The sequence below is a fragment of the Trachemys scripta genome, chromosome 2 (genome assembly GCF_013100865.1).
Source record: "Trachemys scripta elegans isolate TJP31775 chromosome 2, CAS_Tse_1.0, whole genome shotgun sequence".
In the NCBI taxonomy this organism is placed as follows: domain Eukaryota; kingdom Metazoa; phylum Chordata; order Testudines; family Emydidae; genus Trachemys; species Trachemys scripta.
Window position 1 is genome coordinate 81,333,886 of NC_048299.1, and position 20,470 is coordinate 81,354,355.

Sequence of the window (20,470 nt, forward strand, 5' to 3'; positions counted from 1 at the left end):
AGAAAACTAGATGCCTTTGAAAACAAGTGTCTGTGAAAGATTCTAGTCCTTGAATGGAGAGACTTGGTCACCAATGAGGAGATTTGAGAAATAATAGTCTTTAGTAGTTAGAGCAGAGGAATAGAAGCCCGGAAGAGCTGGATTGTAACCTGTCTGGGCATCTTAATAGATAACTTAGTAATATTACATTGTTATTGTGACAAATTTTTACCTTCTGAAGCCTCCGGTATCAGCTGATGCCAGAAACAGGATATGAGATAATATAAAAGTGTCCGGCCTTGGATGGCAAATCTTATGTAAAGGGAACTGAAATATCCAACAGACAATGCAGTATTTACATACAAGCACTGCACTGGTGGACATATGGATCCTAAGGGATGCAGAGCCTGTGTGCCTGAGATACTCAGAAAACACTGTAGTACTGTACAACTATTGTATGCATTGATAGTACTGTATACTGTCAGTTGAAGTTTTTTTTGCCGCTATATCCAAGCTTCTAACCCCCAAAACCAGATGAGAGGGGTGAGAGGGAGGGAAAGAGAGAATGATTTCTTTGTTTATAAAATTTGAATTATTAAGCAACAGCAATGGAGACAAACATTTTTCAGTGTGTGGCAGCCAGCAGCAGTCTGTTAGCCACAGGGAGCTTTTTATTTTATTTATACAGAGTGTTTGCACCTCGTTAAATGAAAAGCAGGAACGTGCAGAGCTACCTAAAAGTAATTCAGGGAGCTGCCAAAAATAAAATAAAAAGGCTTGTACCCCAGTTTGTGGGTGGTGTGGTGAACACTGTGTTATGGTTCTATGAGAATGGGTGTGATTCTTACACTTACATCATGTTGTGCAGGTCAAAGGACATCATGTGACAGGCCAGGACCCACATATAAATCATTGCAATGCGATGTAAAGTGTAAAAATCACACTTCATTCCTGGAGGACTGAGCAGACTCAGGGAGAGAAAGCGGAGGATGCCAGGCCAGTAAGCAATAATATTAATAATAATCAATAATTACTGTGTAAAAATATACAGTTCACATGTTTTATTGAGTTCGGTTTAATATGCTGAAGAAAGTAAATGTACAAGACACTATCAGGGTTATTTTGTTTGTTTGTTATTAGATTTTTACTTTGTCTTCCTCTCCATTGTTTATAATATCCTCTTAGTAGGTTTAAAGAGATGAAAATTATGCAGCGTTTTAAAATATACTTTATTTAACCTGATTGTATCCCCTAGTTCTGTGCACCCTCTTCACATGAATTTCCTCCTCCTGTGTGGAAGTTGGGGGGTCAGCTATCTCTATTTCATTGTTTCCCCCTTCCTGAGGCCCCACAAAGGGCTTCATTGGGTTCTGGGGATGAGCAGAGGGAAAGTCAAGGGGATGCATTGAATCCTCCCATTGCCCCTGTGTAACAGTCAGGGCAAAAAGGTAATACAGTTTTGGGCAGGTCCCAACTAGAGCTGGTCGGGAATTTTCTAACAAAATGTTGTTTTGTTGGAAGATGCTGATTCATCAAAATCAAAACGTTTTGTGGCAATATATCTCATAGACTCATAGACTCATAGACTTTAAGGTCAGAAGGGACCATTATGATCATCTGGTCTGACCCCCTGCATGCTGCAGGCCATAAAACCGTCCCTACCCCTTCCCTGGACTCTGCTGTTGAAGTCCCCAATCCTGTTTTAGGTGACTTCAATCGGCAGAAACCCTCCTGCTAGAGATCCCTGCCCTATGCTGCGGAGGAAGGCGAAAAACCTCCAGAGGCTCAGCCAATCTGCCCTGGAGGAAAATTCCTTCCCGACCCCAAATATGGCGATCAGTAAGACCCCGAGCATATAGGCAAGAGTCTCCAGCCTGACCCCTGTCAGCCATTATACAATTTACCTACCATTTCTTGGTTTTCCTTGACTACTATGTTTTACCATTAAACCATTCCATCCATAAATTTATCTAACTTAATCTTAAAACCAGACAGGTCCGTCGCCCCCACCGTTTCCCTCGGAAGGCCGTTCCAATATTTCACCCCTCTGACGGTCAGAAACCTTCGTCTAATTTCAAGCCTGAACCTCCCCACGGCCAGTTTATATCCATTCGTTCTCGTATCCACATTAGTACTAAGCTGGAATAATTCTTCTCCCTCCCTCGTATTAATCCCTCTAATATATTTAAAGATAGCAATCATATCCCCCCTCAGCCTTCGCTTTGTCAGACTAAACAACCCAAGCTCCTCTAGTCTCTTTTCATACGACAGGTTTTCCATTCCTCTGATCATCCTAGTGGCCCTTCTCTGCACCCGTTCCAGTTTGAGTTCATCTTTTTTAAACATGGGAGACCAGAACTGCACACAGTACTCCAAATGAGGTCTCACCAGCGCCTTGTACAACGGAAGCAGGACCTCCTTATCCCTACTAGATATACCTCGCCTAATGCATCCCAAGACAGCATTGGCTTTTTTCACCGCCACGTCGCATTGTCGACTCATAGTCATCCTGCGGTCTACTAGGACCCCTAGGTCCTTCTCCTCTTCCGTTACTTCTAACCAATGCGTCCCCATCTTGTAACTAAAATTTTTATTAGTTATCCCCAAATGCATCACCTTACACTTTTTACTATTAAATTTCATCCTATTCCTGATACTCCAATTCACAAGCTCGTTCAAGTCTCCCTGCAGGATATCCCTATCCTCCTCCGAATTTACAACGCCTCCCACCTTCGTATCATCCGCAAACTTTATCAGCCCACTCCTGCAATCGGTTCCGAGGTCAGTTATAAATAGATTAAATAAAATGGGTCCCAAAACCGAACCTTGAGGCACTCCACTAGTAACCTCCCTCCAACCTGACAGTTCACCCTTTAATACGACCCGCTGCATTCTCCCCATTAACCAATTCCTTATCCACCTCTGGATTTTCATATCGATCCCCATGTTTTTCAGTTTAACCAATAATTCCTCATGGGGTACAGTATCAAACGCTTTACTGAAATCCAGGTATATTAGGTCCACCGCATTTCCCTTATCTAATAAATCCGTTACTTTCTCAAAGAAGGAGATCAGATTCGTTTGGCACGATCTGCCCTTCGTAAAACCATGTTGTAATTTATCGCAATTGCCACTAACCTCCAGGTCCTCAACTAGTTTCTCTTTCAGAATTTTCTCTAATACCTTGCACACTACAGATGTTAAACTAACAGGCCTGTAGTTACCCGGATCACTTTTTTTCCCTTTCTTGAAAATAGGAACCACATTAGCTATTCTCCAGTCTAACGGGACCACCCCCGAGTTTACAGATTCATTAAATATTATCGCTAATGGGCCTGCTATTTCCCGCGCCAATTCCTTCAATATTCTCGGATGAAGATCGTCCGGTCCTCCCGACTTAGCCCCATTAAGGCATTCAAGTTTTGTTTCTACCTCGGATACGGTAATCCCCCATCCTGAATGCCCCTCTGTAGTGGTGCTAGTATCCCTAATACCTTCATTGGCCTCATTAAACACCGATGCAAAATATTCATTGAGATATTGCGCCATGCCTAGATTGTCTTTAATCTCCTCTCCGGCAATAGTCTTCAGCGGTCCCACTTCTTCTTTCTTTGCTTTCTTCCTATTTATATGGCTGTAAAACCTCTTACTATTGCTTTTAATTCCCCTCGCTAGGTCCAACTCTACACGGCCTTTGGCCTTTCTCACTCTATCTCTACATTCTCTGACTTCGCTAAGGTAAGTTTCTTTACTAATCCCTCCCCTCTTCCACTCTTTGTACGCTTTCTGTTTTTTCCTAATCGCCCCTTTGAGTCGGTCGCTCATCCAGCTCGGTCTAAATCTCCTGCTTTGTAATCTTTTTCCCTTTTTTGGAATGCAGGCCTCCGACAGCTCATGCATCTTTAACTTGAAGTAATCCCAGGCTTCTTCTGCCTTTAGATCCATTAATACGTTTGCCCAATCCACTTCCCTTACCAGTCCCCTTAATTTGTTAAAATTGGCCTTTTTAAAATTATAAACCCTAGTCCTATGGAAGGGTTTCTCAGCTCCAGAATGGAATTTCTTGTCACAGGGACCGAGTGTGAGAGAGAGATCAGAATAGCCAATAACCCAGTGGTTAGGACACTCACTGAGAAAATTTTTTGAAAGGTCTCAGTTTCATCCTGATGCAAAATGGCAAAAAAAAAAAATAATAATAATAATGGGAAAATGAATTTTTACCCAGCTCTGGTCCAAGCCTTGCTGGGATTCCCTTTAAAGGGTATGTGCGGTGTGAGATACTTGGGCATAGTTTCTGACTGTAGTAGTCCTGTCTACATAGCACCACTGGTGCTGCACAGACATGCGGAAGCGACTAGAGACCCAGGGCCAGCACGACGTCACACCTTCCTCCCATAGAACAATTGGGGAGAAATATATGGGAGGCAACTCTCAAACAAAGTACTTCCAGTTTAGCTTTCTGCAGCTATAGGCTTTTTTGCAAGAGGGAGCTATGAGGTCCTCTGTTACAAATTTGGAAGCAGCATGCTCTAGTGGTTAGAAAATAGGACTAGGCATCTCGGTGCATAAAGCATGTGCAGGCCTTCTGCAGTGGGATGGATTTTTGCCCTCAGTTTCTCAATCTGCAAATTAAATATAATACTACTCACCTTAGAACCTCATGGATTCTGTTGCATTTGCCAGGAAGTTCATCTCATGCAGCAGAATTGTGCTCCAGAATCTCAGCTTTCATTTTTTTAAATAATATTTTTAGTCCTTTTGGTTGCATACAGAACCTTGAAAATGAAAACAGAGTGTAACCAATGCAGTGATGCTCACCCAAGTCTGCACACAGCCTGGAACAGCAGCCCCACAGCTGTGAGCTGCCCCAATCAGGGCTCTGTGGACTCTGCAATGTTCCGGTTGTGGAATCTGTCATTTTTCTAAGAATTTGCAATATATGCCGCCCCAAACATCTGACATTTTGGTGCTCCTTCCCTGCGGGACCTTCCTGCAGCAGCCTCTTGCTCTCTTGGTCTTTCCATGAAGGGGAGTTAACTGAATCATAGTGCACACTCCTTGACTCTCTGTTCGACGTCCTCTGCTCCTCGGCTCCTGCCTGGGTGGCTCTACCCCTTCATGAAGGGCGTTCTAAGATCACTAATGCCTTGTGGCAGACCCCTCTTCCTTGGCGCCTATCTCTAAAAGGGCCAAACGCAAGTACTTCGTGCCAAACAAAGGACATGAGTACTTATACTCCCACCCAGCCCCAATTCCCTTGTGGCTGAAGTGGTTAACCACAAGGAAAGGCAGGAACAAACCGGGGCCACCCCCAAAAATAAAGACTCAAGGAGGATGGATCTTTTCAGACGAAAGGTTTATTCATCTTCCAGCCTTCAGCTGAGAGTGGCCAACCACCAAGCCCTCCTTGGCCGATATGACTTCAATATGTGGCAAGCCATGGCCAAGTTCGAAGGGGCGCTCCCTGAGGCTTCCAATCAATCCTGGATGAGGGCATGACCGCGCCCAGGGTGGCCGTCCAGGTGGCATCAGATGCTGCAGACGGTGCTGCCTGCACCATGGCTTCCGCTATCTCCATGAGGCGAGCCTCTTGGCTGCTCCTCTCTGGGTTGTCTACTGAGGCTCAGCAGTCAATGCAGGACCTGCCCTTCGATGGCTGGACCCTATTTGCGGAAAAAACAGACAGCAAATTGCCTGATCTCAAGGACTCCTGCACCATCCTAAAAACCCTGTGTCTCTATGTCCCAGCCCCGGTGCCTAAGCGGTTCAAACTGCAGCAGCCGCAGGATCAAGGGAGTCAGCCTCGGCAGGACCAGCCCCATAAATGAGCCAAGGGCTACAAGCACCCATAGGTGCCAACTTTTCCCGGCGCCGGTGGGTGCTCAGCCCTCCCACTCGCCCACAGCCCCACCCCGACTCCACCCCGCCCCGCCTCCTCCCTGCCCTGCCCTGCCCCCATTCCAACTCCTTTCTCAAAGTCCCCGCCCCAACTCTGCCTCCTCCCTGCTCCTATTGGACCCCTTCCCCAAATCCCAGCCCTGCCTCTTCCCCGAGCGTGCTGCATTCTCCCATCTCCCCCTCCCTCCCAGCGCTTGCCACTGCAAAACAGCTGTTTTGTGGTGGCAAGCGCTGAGAGCTAGGGGGAGAAGCGGGGAAGGTGCGCTCAGGGGAGGAGGTGAAGGTGGTTAAAGTAGGGTGACCAGATGTCCCGATTTTATAGGGACAGTCCTGATTTTTGGGTCTTTTTCTTATATAGGCTCCTATTACCCCCCACCCTCGTCCCGATTTTTCACATTTGCTGTCTGGTCACCCTAGTTCAAGATAGCATACTGTGGTCATTGAATCTGATCTACACTCATGGGCTGTGAATTTGAACCCTACCCTTGGAGGTATTCAAAGAATGTGTCGGGTGCATGTTCCTTGCTTTCTGCAGGAGATCCTTTGTAAGTTTTCCCACAAGACCAACATTTCTAATTTCAGAGCAAGATTTTTAAAGTGTTCTAAGATAGACATGCAGATTCTGCTTTAGAAGTACTGTAAAATAAATCAGTATTAATTAAATAGAGAGAGGACTCCAGGAAGGAGTTAGGATAACATAATCATGTTCTGGCTTTAATGAGAGAGCTAAGTATGATCAAAGGAAAGCAAGTAATTTGGTCAAGGCAAGGGTTCCTGATACCCAGTCCCATCGCGTGAGCTGCTCATAACATTTTCAGATTCTTATAACTTCTTTGGTGCAGAGCTTGAGAATATGGGGGGTTGGAGTGTGGGGGGATGGGTGGAGGTGGCAGAGTAGTGATGGGGGTGTAAGGGTTTGGAGGTGAGGGGAATTAGAGGGCTGCAGTGAGAAGAGGGTGATAAATAGGGATGGGGAATAGGAAATGAGATGAAGGGGCAGGGAGAGGGGTTGGGGGAGTCTGAGCCACGGAGAGGGGTGGAAATTAAGGGGAATGGGAGGGAAAATGTGGGTGGCTAGGAGGGGGAGAAATGGGTAGTAAGAGGGGTGGGGGGATTGGGACGGGGCGGACTGTCAGTTATACATTCTTTCCTCCCATTTGAAACTTCTGCCCTCTCTCTCTCCCCTCCTCCTGCCTGGGCTGGGCCCAGGGGAAGATGCCTCCTTTCATGGCCCTCCTCTCTCAGGGCAGGGTCCAGAGGGAGGATGTATCTCACACAAAGTTGGGAGGAAGGGGAATGTGTGAACCAGCATATGGTGAGCCTCTGCCACTTTGCCATGTGAGCTGGCATCTGGGGTACCCTGGCCTTCTGGGGGTCCTTGTTGCCCCATGTGTGAGACAGAATTTGGGGAGCACAGCTGCTCTGTGGGTGGTGTCTGAACCTGTCTCCCTCCCCCCATAAGTGCCATGATCAGGGAGGCACTGCTCCTCTGGAAAGTCTGAGCCTTTCTCTCTGCTCCCTCTTGCGAGGAGGATCAGGGAGGACACTGCTCCTCTGTGTGTGGGATCTGAGCCTCTCTGCCTGTTTCCTCTATGTGTTAGCCCTGCACCTTTGAGGGAATCTGAGACCCTCTCCCTGCACGCCATGTGAGCCAGGTCCAGGGAGCCCTTCCTCTCTGGGATGGGTTGAGCCCCTATCACTTCCCCTTCCATGTGAGCCAGGATCTGTCCCTCTATGGGCTGGGGGACTGAGCCCTTCTCTTTGCCCCCCCATGTGTGAGTAGGGATAATAAATGCCCAGTAGAGGGAAAATGAGACCAGGCACTGAGATAAATGGAGTGATTCACACCTCTCAGAGCTATTGTTTCAGGCTGTATTCACAGGGTGTTCTTACTCAGCTGAGAGCATCTCCTTGAGATGACAGGGCCATTTCACACCTCTCTGTGCTGCAGGTGGATGTGTAGAGCCCCTTCTCCAAACAGTCAGCCCAGATCAGAGGCAGGGACTCTCTATCTCCACTCTTCTACCCCTCCCCCTATCTAGTAGATAGAGTCCTCACAGCCCCACCAACTTCTTCCCCATAGCCCCTCCAAGCTTCACAGGGCATAGATTTTTACCCCCATTCACTAAATGGCCCCCTCAAGGATTGAACTCACAACCCTGCGTTTAGCAGGCCAATGATCAAACCACTAAGCTATCCCTCCTCCTATGGGAGACATAAGGAGGAGGATGATCCTGGTGTGTGCGGGGCGGGGCTCAGAGCAGTGGGGTTGTATGTGTTGGGGCTTGGAGCAGCGGGGATGTAGGAGCATCAGAGCAATGGATGTGATGGAGCAATGTCAGAGCAGAGCTGGGGGTGTCTTAGCAGTTGGAGGGAATATGGGGGTCTGAGCAGTGGGGAGGAGGGCTGTTGGAGCAGTCAGGGAAGAGTGAGATGGAAAGCAGGGTATAGCATGGTGGTCACCCGCTCCTGCCCTGAGGGATTTAAAACAGCCCTGGAGGAGGGCTGTGGAAGGGCAAGACACCTGGGCTGATTGGGAGGAAGCAGGCTCAGCTGGGGCCATGTCCCAATCAGGGCCCAGCTGGCCCTATAAAGGCTTGAGCCAGGAGCTCAAGCAGACAGAGTCTGTCTCTGACTGGAGAGGGTGATAGGCCTGGCTGCTTGAGAACTCACCCAGGGGACTTAGAGGAAGACAGGGCTGGGGAAAGGCCTTAGGAGCTGGGAAGCCCTAGGCTAGCAACTCCCCAGGCTGATGGGCCTAGTTCTAGGCCCACCTAGGTATTGGGCTTGCAGAGGGGCAGCCGGAGAGTGGGTAAAGGCAGCCAGTCCAAACCCCTTGTTGCCTGTGATGATTGGCTGATAGACTGCAGTCCACCCTACGGTGTGGGGGCTAAACAGAGACTGGCAGTAGCCATGACTGAGGTGATGTGGGGAGAGGGAGTGAGGGTTCCCCTAGGGTGGGGAAACCCAGTAAGACTGTGGGGTACTGCAAGAGGAAGAACCCTGGGATAAGGGCACCGGGGTCCTGAGAGGGACATGGAGGCCAACGGCAAGTGAATCACTGGCCTGCAGAGGGCACTCGTGGGTCAAAGAGCTAATTCCTGAGGATGACTAGCAGGAGGTGCCACAGGGGTGAGTCAGCGCCTGTCTACACGGGGCATCAAAGGTGTGTGGAGAGGGATGTTGGGGAACCTTCATCTCTGTGCTCCCCCACATATCTGTTTGTGCCTTCAAAAAATGTCCCTACTGACTCCATGCTAGTCCCTACACCCTCTCCCCAGTTCTCCCAAACCTGCTGGTCCCATGCTGATGCCTGCCTCTCCATCAGAGGGGGAGGCAGGAGAACCAGGCTGTGCTAGACAAACATAGACAAGAGTTGATGAAATGACGCAGGAATAGTGAAAAGGTGGGAGGTATGGATCAGCCTTCATGTCGCACTCCCTGTCAGTACCTGACCCGAGCCACGGAAGGTAATGATCTAACCAGCAGACCAAATTCGGTGATGAATCCTGGTCATATGCCACCTGAGACACGTTGTGTATATGCTAAGAAGAAGTGAAGGGACTAACTGGGCATTCTGTGCCTGGGGTAATCATTGACAAGGAGGCAGAGATAGTGGAGGAAAGAACAGGGCTGTGGTACATGGGGGTACTGAGAAATTATTTGTTTAAAAAACCAAGGAAATTAAATGCCCTAAATCTTTGTTAACACAGAGTTAAGGTTGCCTGGTGGTGCCTCATGCTCTTCCAGAACATGGAGAGTGGCTAAACTTAAACCTCTGAAAACCAGTAAATACAGTTAAGGTAACCACCACCCTTGCCATGCAACTTTATCTCTGCTCTCTTTGGACTATACACCAACACAACAATTCTGCTCTCACAGACACTACAGAACACTTTGGGAACAGAGCACGTGTGTCCTGTATGACAGTCTAACTCCTTCTCTTTGCTAAGGTGAGTTTAGGTCAGGTGTAGCAAGCAGGAGCAATTTATACTTGCCGTACAATCAACACTGAACCTCCTCCATACCAAACTACCCGCCACTTGCTAAACCTTACCACCCATACTCCCTTTCCCTGAGGATTCTTTCAGAGACATTGCCTTGGTACATTGGTTGGTGATAGAATTAGTTAGGATCCTTTCCAAATTAAAATGTTTACTTAAAAAATAAAGAAAAATGTTCCTCACTCATATGACAAAAGAAGAAAGGGGGGGGGGGAACCCAACCAATCAACCTAAAGAGCTTTAATTTCTTTGGGTCCTAAAAAATATTTGGTCAATTTGGCTCCAGAGGTAGAAGTATGCAGGAAACTTGTACTACCATTGGATTTCCAGGACAGTGCAATGATGACACATTGCTGCCGAGGAGATGGTTAAAATATTATAATGTATTTTTTTCCAAAAGTAAAATACTGAATTTGCAAATTAAATTGGACTTTGCACAGCCTTTTAGAACATCAGCATTTTATAATTGTTGTACTAAAGCCGGGGTCGGCAACCTTTCAGAAGTGGTGTGCCGAGTCTTCATTTATTCACTCTAATTTAAGGTTTCGCGTGCCAGTAATACATTTTAACGTTTTTAGAAGGTCTCTTTCTAGAAGTCTATAATATATAACTAAACTATTGTATGTAAAGTACATAATGTTCTTAAAATGTTTAAGAAGCTTCATTTAAAATTAAATTAAAATGCAGAGCCGCCAGGACCTGGGCAGTGTGAGTACCACTGAAAATCAGCTTGCGTGCTGCCTTCGGCACGCGTGCCGCAGGTTGCCTACCCCTGTACTAAAGAGTTGGGAAGGTTGAATCACAAAGTCACGTGTGTGTGTGTGTGAGAGAGAGAGAGAGTTTTCCCTAGCTTTTTTTTATTTCCGCAACTGAGAACCTGGCCAATATGTGATTTCCAGACATGAATCTCATAGTGCAGATGTCATCACAAGCTGACATCTCTAAAATTAGATTTGTGGCTGAGACCATTTATTTGGAAAATGAATATATTTTTCCATATATTGTATGTACATGTTATGTTTCACATATTTGGGAATATGTAAAATTCACTTAAAATATGACCGATTTTTCTGAATGTTAAAAATATAACATGACAAAGTATTTTAGCTATGTATACAATCCATTTTAGTAAATATATAATAATTCATACTTTATTATAAATAGAAATTATATTATCTCTGTAGCTAAGGTACTGCTTAACCAGATATTTTACCGTAACATGTTTCTAAATTACTGATGAATACTTGCCAAAAGGGATACAGCCATGACTGGTGTGCTTAAAATAAGACCTACTAACTCTCTTTTGGTTTGTGGTCACATGAACATACATCATACCATCCCTTATCTGTCTGGCCATTCTATTCCAGCCTGACTGGATATCCATTATTATTACTGGTTTCAGAATAGCAGCCGTGTTAGTCTGTATCTGCAAAAAGAACAGGAGTACTTGTGGCACCTTAGAGACTAACAAATTTATTAGAGCATAAGCTTTCGTGGACTACAGCCCACTTCTTTGGATGCATATAGAAGTGGACTGTAGTCCACGAAAGCTTATGCTCTAATAAATTTGTTAGTCTCCAAGGTGCCACAAGTACTCCTGTTGTTGTTATTACTGATACCCCTTTTTACCCAAGTGATGAGCCAGTATTCAGGGTCTTGTGAGCTGTTTCCATTAGGAAGAGAAATTGATGATGGAGTCAGGTATTTCTGTGATACAGTACTGTTTATTTACAAAGTCCTGTTTCCCTGAACACAGTAGTGATCAAACAACAGGACACAGTTTCCTTGCTCAATATTCCAAGCCTCTTTTTCCTGCTTTTCTCTCTACCCAAAGAACTCTCCCATAGCTTTCTCTCAGGGTCACGCTAAAAGTTCTTCTCTGGCTGTCTTTCACTTTCGGCTGCCTTCGCTATCTGCTTTCCCTGCTTCTCTCTCACGCACATGCGTGTGCGCACACACACACACCCCTCCACCAAAACAATACCCCCCAGCCCTCTGCATTTGCATTCAGTGCCCAGTGAAACCCCTCTACCCACATACTTTAGCTTATGAGTGGCCTTGCATGTAGCCTCTGTTTTGAGGGGTGGCTCCCATTGTTTCAGCTATCCCACTCCAAGAGCTTAAGGCCTTGTCTACACCAGAGGTTCTCAACCTTTTTCTTCCTGAGTCTCCCTCAACATGCCATAAAAACTCCAGGGCCCAGCAGGGGAGGAGAGGGGGGAGGGAAACTCAAGACTCCGGGCCTGGGGGGGATGACCCTTGGGCACAGACGTAATTTGACTTCTATTTTTGGGGGAGGTAAGGGGGTAGCTCAGGATGCAGGGAACGGATTTCTAGGGGCTGTGTGCAGGCAGGGGCATAGGTGTTAACTCTCTAGGTTCTCCGGGGCTGAAGCACCCACTAGGGTGACCAGACGTCCCGATAAAAGCGGGACTGTCCTGATTTTTAGGCGTTTGTCCTGCGTCCCGACCAGTGTTTGGTCGAGATGCAATTTGTTCCCATATTTCACACTCCTGTTTTTTGTTTTTGTTTTTGTTTTTTTTTTGTTTTGTTTTGTTCCACCGACGGGACTCCCCGCCGGCAGAGCAAAGAAAAAAAAAAAAAGCCGGCGAAGGGGGGAAAAAAAAAAAAGCGCGAACACCCCCCATCATGTGTCCCGATATTTTCTTCATCCCATCTGGTGGCCCTAGCACCCCCAGGGAAAAATTAGCAGGTGCTCCGCACCCACCAGCAGCCAAGCTCCCCCTCCTCACCACCTCCCACCCAAGCGTGCCGCGTCCCCACTCCTCTTCTCCCCCCCACCCCCCCGGCTACCTAGCAGCTGTTTGGAGGCGCTTAGGACTTTCCGGGAGGGAGGGGGAGGAGCGGGGATGCAGCACACTCAGGAGAGGAGGCAGAGAAGGGGCGGGGACTTGGGTGAAGGGGTGGAATGAAGGAGGGGCAGGGGCGGGACAGAGGCCCGGCCAGGGGCCGGGGGGTCGAGCACTCACCGGGTAGAGGGGAAGTCAGCGCCTATGGGCAGAAGAGTAGCTCAGGGTGCAGGCAGGAGGTTTCTAGGGCTCTGTGCAGGCAGGAGGGTAGCTCAGAGTACATGGAGGGGATAGTTATGGTCTGTGCATGAGAAGGGGGTAGCTAGGGCCTGTGTATGGGCAGGGGTCAGGGAGTAGCTAAGGGTGTAGGCAGGGGGTAGCTAGCGGCTGTGTGCAGCGGGAGTGTTGCTCAGGGTGCAGGGAGGAGGTAGATAGGGGCTGTCTGCGGGAAGGGGGTAGCTCAGGTTCCAGGGAGAAAGGGAGCTAGAAGCTGTGTGCAGTGCTGTTTCCCCTGCAGTGCTGTTTCCCCTGCGGTGGCTGCTCTCTGAGGGCTCTGCCTCCCCAGAGCTGGGTTCCTCCACCCGGACAGCTTTTACTGGCTGAGTGAGCAGTCAGGGGGCTGGGAGCTGAGGAGCAGCTGCAACCCTGGGCACCAGCAGCAGACAGGGGAATGCCATGGCTGCGTGCTTCATGGAACCACCAGCCAGAGGAGCAGCTGCCCCACACTGCCTGGCTCCGGCTTTTCACATAATGCACAGTCAACCTGTGGAACTTCTTGCCAGAGGATGTTGTGAAGACCAAGACTATAATAAGGTTAAAAAAAACTAGATAAATTCATGGTCAATGGCTATTAGCCAGGATAGGCAGGGATGGTGTCCTTAGTCTCTGTTTGCCAGAAGCTGGGAATGGGTTACAGGGAATGGACCATTTGATGATTACCTGTTCTGTTCATTACCTCTGGGGCAGCTGGCATTGGTTCCTGTCAGAAGACAGGATACTGGGCCAGATGTGGCCGTTCTTATGTTCCCATCTATGACCTGGCCAGAGAGGAAGGGGGGTGAGCTGCCACGGGAGTGCCCCCCTCTGGGTAAGGCACTGCAGTTTGGGGGGGGCAACAGTAACAGCCTTGTGCCCCCCAACTCTACCCATGGGCTCAGGGTTTCTAACCGCGGGGCGCGCAGGGATTCAGGGCTTCAGCCCGGTGTTGCTCCCGGCTTCAGCCTGGGATATGGGGGTAGGGAGTGTGCAGGGGCTCCCCTGCTGTTCCTGGCTTCCATGGGGAGGGGGCATTGGGGCTCCTGACTTCAGCACTGCAGGGGGGCACCAGGGTACTCAGCTTCAACCTGGAGGAGGCACCGGGGCTCCCGGCTTCAGCCCCGCATCGCTGCCAGCTTCAGATGGCGGGGAGGGCGCCAGGGTTCCCAGCTTCAGCCTTGGGGGGGCACTATGACTCAGGGGACCAGGTTTCAGCCCCCGGGTCCTGTAGCCCCCTGAAAGGGCTTCCAGACCCCCAGGGGGCCACAGATCCCCATTTGAGAATCACTGGTCTACACTACAGAGTTTTGTCAACGCAAATTATGTTGACATACAGCCACTGCTGTAATTAAACCACTGCTGCATGTCCACACTGTGCTCCTTGTGTCCACAGAGCGCATCCACAGTAGCAGCTCTTGCATCAACACAGAGAGCAGTGCACCGTGGGTAGCTATCCCACTATGCAACTGGCCGAGGGTGTTTTGGGAAGGATTTCTGTGCCTAATGGGGGCAGGTTCAGCCATCACATGATGCAGGTTTCTCAATCCCATCATTCCATGGGCATCCTACTAGATTGCCAGCCGCTTTTCAACTGCTTGGGTAACCTGCAACCCAGCCACCTCTGCCAGAAAGCATGGATCCTGCACTGCCCTTCTGTATTGTGTTGTGCGTTATGAATGCAAGGCTATAAGAGGAGCTCAATGGGGGGCTATTCAGCTGGGGGATTCCTTGAATGAGCGTATTGACATTGAGCCACAGTAATGTGCATTGCTGTAGTGTGCTGAGCCTGGCATTGTTTGTTTGCACCGTGCTATGAACCTTGTAATGATTGTTGTGTGTGTCTGAAAAGTAACACGTTTTAAATCACTTTTTTAAAGCAACACTTGGTAATATGACCAAACTGGCATTGCTGAACACTAACACAAGAAGCCCACAGAAGTGTAGATGTGGAGAGTGTGTGACGGGGGTGTGTGTGAAAGAGTGTGTGTGGGGAGTGTGTATGTGAGAAAGAGACAATGTGTGTGTCAGGGGAGAGGGAGTGTGTTGGCACATTGTCTCTTTAAGTTCATCAGTAGAAGCTGATGCACAGGCAGCTGGTATTCCCCCCCCTCTTCCCCCAGCTCAGCAGAGATGGGGGGGGAAGGGAGGGGCACACTCCAGTATTAACTCCTGCCTCCCTCCCTGGTTCTGCACAGCATGAGTCTCTCCCTGCCTCTCCCACCCCCAGCAGCCTGCCCTGCCCAGGGCCGGCTCCAGGCACCAGCCCACCAAGCATGTGCTTGGGGCGGCACCTGGAGGGGGGCGGCATGGCGTAGCACTCCGGCCCGAGAGCGGGGCCATGATTGGGCTCGCCGCCCTCCTCCCGGCGCTCTGGCCGCCGGGGAGAGCGGAGCCCCGGCTGGGTGCTCTGGCCGCCGGGGAGAGCGGAGCCCGGGCCGGGCTTGGCGCCCTCCCCTGCTGCGCTCCCCGGCGGGGGGTGGCGGGAGGCTTTTTTGCCTGGGGTGGCAAAAAAGCCAGAGCCGGCCCTGGCCCTGCCTATCTGCTGCTGTGGTCCTAGTGCCAGGGAGAGGCATGATTCTGTGTTAATGTTTTGATTCCATGATTCTCTCCAAGTTTTCTCACAGCCATAGGGAGGTGTTATTTACTCCTTCACATAACACAAGTAACATGGGTCACCCAATGACATTAATAGGCAGCAGGTTTAAAATGAACAAAAAGTACTTCTTTCACAACACATAATCAACCTGTGGAACTCTGCCAGGGGAGGTTGTGAAGGCCAAAACTATAACAGGGTTCAAAAAAAGTAGATAAGTTCATGGAGGTTAGATCCATCAATGACTATTAGCCAGAATGGGCAGGAATGTAACACCATGCTCTGAGCGTCCCTAGCCTCTGTTTGCCAGAAGCTGGGAATGGACGAGAGGGGAGGGATCACTCGATGATTGGTTGTTCTGTTCATTCTCTCTGAAGCTCCTGGCATTGGCCACTGTTGGAAGACAGGATACTGGGCTGGATGGACCATTGGCCTGACCCAGTATGGCTGTTCTTACATTCTTATGGTAAGTGAGGAATGTCCCAGGCCTTGGGGTAATGTAAAAGAAAGCACAAAATGTAGAGTGGGCAAAGGAGACAGAGGCAATGGTAATAAGATAAGCCTGAACAGAAAGAAGGACCAGGGAGGCTGAAGGAGGACATTTTAGCTAAGATGTTGGTAGGGATGGATTTATGAAGAGCTTTGAAAATGAGAACAACCTTGAACTTTGGATCAATTCTGGGTAAGCATCCAGACTTTAGGATGTTTGCATGAACCAAGCCTTTGAACCTTTTGGGATTCACCCATCACAAATTTCATTACCTTGCTGTTCAGAAGAATCAACCAGATAGACTGAGCAGAGGGACAGTGACATGCTCATGAACCTCTGCACACCTGCAAACCATAATACACGTGGTAGGTTTAATTTTAGAGCTACCAGTCTTAAAGGCATCAGTGCATTTCAAGTAGCATTGCCCTCTCCAATATATATGTACACAGTATGGCATGGGCATGCAGCATGGAAAGTCTGGACATGAATGAAGTCAGAAGGCACACATGCTGCCCATTGGTTTTTGCAGGGTCAGCCTTTAGTTAATTAATGATACACCCTTTCTCCCCATCCCAAATAAAGCAATTACAGATAAATATTCACTTACAGCTCTAGTAGTTTTCAATGATCCTGAGGTTGCCATTGTACTTTAGGAAGATGGGTATATTTACAATTATGTTTACTGATAGCCTGTTTGCTTTGACTTCTCACCATCCTTCCACTGATGCCTTCACTTTCCACACCTTCCATGCTTCTTTCCATCCCTCCTTTCCTTGCTCCACCTCCTATTTCCCCTGCAATGCCTCTTCCCCCCCTACTTCTGTCTTTCCCACTCCCCTGTTCCCATTACCTCATTCCTCTCCTGCCTTCTTCCTCACCCTACCCTGGGCCCCATATTACACTAAGATACAAGAAATCCCATAAAGGGAAAAAAACACGCCCCCCCCCTCACCCAAAATCAGAGAAAAAGGTGAAGTGTTACAAGATCTATTTAGTTTTTATTGAGTCTTGCAATATTTGGTGTTTTACTTAAAACCCCAGCTCCTGGAGTTATATGGTTCCATGAGAATCTCAGTTTTAATTTAAAAAAGCATTTTTCTAGTCCTCATAGTTTCAGAGAAAAGTTTGAAAACTTGATTGAGTGCACCTTAAAAAGCTGAGAAACCAGAAGGCAAATAAAAACAACACCAAATTGGCTTAAAAATAATCACTCATGATTTTTGAGGCCTGACTTGTGATTTTTGAATACTTGACATTGGCAATACTTCAAACCATAGATCAAACATGATGGTTCCCAGTCATCACTTGGATCACTCTGTGTGTATGTTAGCTTCCTTTCTTCCCATCCTTTCTCTGACTTATCGGTTTATACTGTAGGCTATTTGGAACAGAGTGTTTGTACAGTATCTAGCACAACGAGGCCCTGATCCCTGACAATTGGGAGCCCAAGGTCTCTGGGAAAGCAAGCAGGGCCAAGAAAAAGAACTACAAAGACCAATACACAGAGATTGTTAGATTCTCAACTGGTGAGGGCAGAACCACTAACTAAAAGAGGTAACAGGTAGTATTTGAAGAAGGGTCATAACCTTCTCTCTCCTTGCTTCCTGAATGAGGATGATTTTGAACCTGGACCAGCTAACCCTTTACATCCTGCCTAACCATGAGAATGTGTATGTTAGACCCAGCAACATTTCTGCTGTTCCAAGTATGGGCCTCTCTTGAGCACAGGCTGCCAAAAAAATACCTAATTGGCTGGTGGTTTGGTGATGTGGACAAATGGTGATATGGCTAACAAGTGGGTAGGGATAGCTCAGTGGTTTGAGCATTGGCCTGCTAAACCCAGGGTAGGGTGGTGAGTTCAATCCTTGAGGGGGCCACTTAGGGATCTGGGGTGAAAATCTGTCTGGAGATTAGCCCTGCTTTGAGCAGGGGGTTGGACTAGGTTACCTCCTGAGGTTCCTTCCAACCCTGATATTCTAAAATTATGAACATAATTTTAACTGCAGTCTTCAGAAGTGAAAAGGTAGCATATTAACCCACTGCACCTACCTATTTTTTTATGGTTAGAGTAGCTATTTTAACTGTAAGTGGGTTATAGCTTAGATAAAATAGGAAATGACTTGAATTTTCACCCAAGCCAAATCTCTTGGCTGTTTGAAAAAGTTTAATTCTCTTGTTAAAAATGTATTTCTGTTATAAATAGTATGAAAATACTCACTTTGTAACATGGTAACACCTGGTTAAATGGAGAGATTCAGTGATTATATTACTGTATAATGTTTCGTTAAACAAAAGCTCACTGTTGTAATGATTATTGTATTGTCTCTGATATTTACACGACTAGAATTTGTAAATGTGTTAAAACTTCCTAAATAAAGACATAGTTCTAAAAGATGTATTTCCAATTTTTTGTTTTGTTAGGAGTGGTAGTAGAAGTGCCAAAAAACAACCCAAATCTTGCAATTCCCAGCATTGTCTGATGTATTCCACTGTTTGGCTGGCAGGCTAAGGAGCCCATCACCATAGTAAGTATCCTATTTCTGGTTATTTGAAACAAGTAATACTGGAAATATCATGAGACGCTCTGCTCTTGTGCAGTTATCAGCCTAATTTTGCAAACTTTAGGGAGTCACCGTGTTCAGATATGATATGGAGAAACATTCACATTTTGTAATGTTTCTCCAAGACTAAACCTTTGAAAGTTTTCAGGCTTCCCCTGTCCTAGTTCTAACAATGCATCAGAATTTGCAATTTCTTTTGTTTTGCCATTTTTGTACTTGGGTTGGTCATACTTTTGAGGTGCCTTTTCTGATTTGGGTTTTCCATCTCTGCTAGAGAGGAAGTACAGTATAAGGCAGATGACACCCAGTCATCAATCAAACCAGATGCTACTAGAAAAGGTCTTCCAGCATACTGGCAAACCCTTCTAATGTAGATGTATCTTATACAGCCAAAAGATTGCTTTTGCCAATGTAGCTTATACCTGTTCCCCAAACTAAATAAGCACTTTTTTGCCAGGATAACTGTCTACACTGGGCCTTTTGTTCATGTAAAATATCGTAATTAAACCCACATACCTACCGTAGCTGGCATTACTATACTGGCAAAAGTTTTAAGTGTAGATCTGGCCCCAATATTAAATCCTTGTTTAGTGTTCATGAAACAACTCTTCTTAATATTCATGACAACAGCACAAAAATACATAAACCTAAACTGGCTCAAACCAGAACATTTGAATCTTCAACTCTGAAAACAATTGAAGCAGATTTAAGAGAGAGAATCTGTCTCTGTCAACATCAAACACAACAGGTTCATCCATAGATGGTTACCAGCTCAGCAATTTTTTGGAGGAACAATGATTGACCAAGGAGCTGTAGTACAAAAGAGTAAAACATTCAGAAATATACATATTGTTATGAGCTTGGTGAAACTTTGTTATGGGTTGAATTAAAACCTTGTTGAGATTGATGAGTGAAAAGACACTCTTCAGTTAACATAACTGTAAGGATAAATTAATCTCAAGCCCTCACCTAACAGGAGTTTTGGACTGTCTGGGCGGAGAGGGTTTTGGTTGGTAGGGTGTGTCTGTATCTATAAAAGACACAGAACCAGGGCCCAAACTTTGACTATAATTGAAAAGGAGCAACAACATTCTACCATATTTTGCTCTCAGTTCAGCTAGTACAGCTCCACTGAATTCAGTGGGCTTACATGGGAATACCTGAGAGCAGAATTTGTTTCACTATGACAAAAACAAAAATATCCAACACAATATAGCAATGATTAAACATGGAGAAGACATGGTGTATCTCCTATGTATCGTAACCCACCTATATCCTTGCAGTGTACTATATTATATACATTTAGTAATTTTCAATAGTAGTACACCTACTCAGTACATATATACTTGTATTTACCTACATGCTTATACAGATTTGTGTAATGTTCTGTATAACACTCGGATACCAAAGATCTATCTGTGTATTTACCTGTGTGCTTATATATCTCTGTGAAATATGTTATTTTTCATGGTCTAACACTACTAAATACCTGATTGTGACATACTGGTGTACATGTCATGCAAACATAAACAGTTAAATTAATTGGCCCAATTTAAGCCCTGGACTATATAGGTGAAGATAATGGGACTTGTACCTGTTTCCATCAATGCTGAATGATGCCCACTGTGTGAACTTTAGTATAAGACAGCAGCACTAATAAAATGAGATCTAACAGTTTGTAGATTAGAGTGCCATTAATTAAATTCCCTGAGGATTCCAGTCCGGTCATTCTGTCTGAATTAGAAAATAGGAAAATACTTTGCACTGAGCAAGTAGCTTAGGGATAAAGATGTCTCTTGCTAAAATTAAGCACTGATTCACAATGACATTATGAAAACACTAAACTGCACATTAAAATTCCTAAACATCACAACTACTTA